The sequence below is a fragment of the Triticum aestivum genome, chromosome 2A (assembly GCF_018294505.1).
Source record: "Triticum aestivum cultivar Chinese Spring chromosome 2A, IWGSC CS RefSeq v2.1, whole genome shotgun sequence".
In the NCBI taxonomy this organism is placed as follows: Eukaryota; Viridiplantae; Streptophyta; class Magnoliopsida; order Poales; family Poaceae; genus Triticum; species Triticum aestivum.
The window spans coordinates 202,252,417-202,253,805 of record NC_057797.1 but is presented as its reverse complement, the minus strand read 5'-3'; positions in this window follow the sequence as shown (position 1 = coordinate 202,253,805).

The following is a 1,389-nucleotide window of genomic DNA, read 5'->3' as shown; positions in this document are numbered from 1 at the left end:
TGATATGTATGAATGTGATGCACCAGTATCAAAAAGAATGATTGCAGTAAATGTCTTAACCAAAAACTTACTGATTACTGCTTCCGGCTGCTCTTCAACCTCCTCCACGTTAACGTGGTTCACCTGTCCCCTATTGAAAGGGTTCGGCTTCTTCCCAGAGCTTCCATTGCCATTTCCATTCTGGGATTCAGGACATTAATGGCATAATGTCCGGTCTTCTGGCACTTAAAGCAAGTGACTTGGCTCAGGTCTCTTTTGGCTGGGGTTGATGGGTTGGTATGGTTCTGGCCGTTGCTTTGTCCATTCCCATTACCATTCTTGGGGCCATTATGATTGTGCGAGCTACCTCCTCCATGAGTATGCTGAAAATGTCCTCCCGGTCTAGGGGTAAAACATGGCGTCTGCTGAGCTCCAGAATTGTACTTCCCTTGTCCATACTTCCTCTTGCGGTTCTCAATCTGCATCTGCTTCCCTTCAATCATAAGAGCACGATCTACCAACTCCTGATAGTTGTTGAAGGTTGCTACCATCAACTGCATGCTCAACTCATCATTCAGTCCTTCCAGAAACTTCTCCTGCTTAGTTGCATCCGTAGCAATGTCATCTGGGGCATAACGTGCTAACTTACTAAAGTCCTCCACATACTGGCTAACTATTTGTCCTCCTTGGCACAAGTTGCGAAACTCTCGCTTCTTCATGGCCATAGCTCCTGCTGAAACATGGGCAGTATGGAAAGCCTGCTGGAACTGGTCCCATGTGATAGTGTTGATGGGGAAAGTGGCTGTGAAATTCTCCCACCATGATGCTGCGGGTCCGTCAAGCTGATGTGCGGCAAACTTCACCTTTTCCGCATATGTGCATCCTACTGTGGTCAACTCCCTTGCTATCTTGCGGAGCGAATCATCTGCTACTATAGGCTCAGTGCTACTGGAGAACACTGGCGGGTTCAGCCTAAGAAAATGGGCTAAGTGATCAACAGGTGGTGGTGGTGGTGGGTTGTTGTTGTTGTTCCCCTGATTCTAATTCTGTACTAGCAACTGCATCAACGTATTCTGCTGCTGGATCAACAGAGTGAGCTCCGGTGGGAAGGTAAATCCGGGGTCACGTCTCGAAGGCATCTGAGGGGTTTAGAAAAGATGAGATTTAAGAATAGAGAGGGGTCTAAAGAGAAAACACTACCCATATGCACATGAGGCAAAAGCAAACAATTCACTTTATTCAATCAAACAAGGGCATAAAATTGGTCTGACTATCGCAAAAGTGCTCGGACTACTATATTTACATGGTGGACTACTACTACTGTTGGGGTGGTCTACTAGAAATATTCTTCGGTTGCAGACTCCATGATATCTGCTCCAGCTTCATCAACATAGTCATCATCGCTATCAT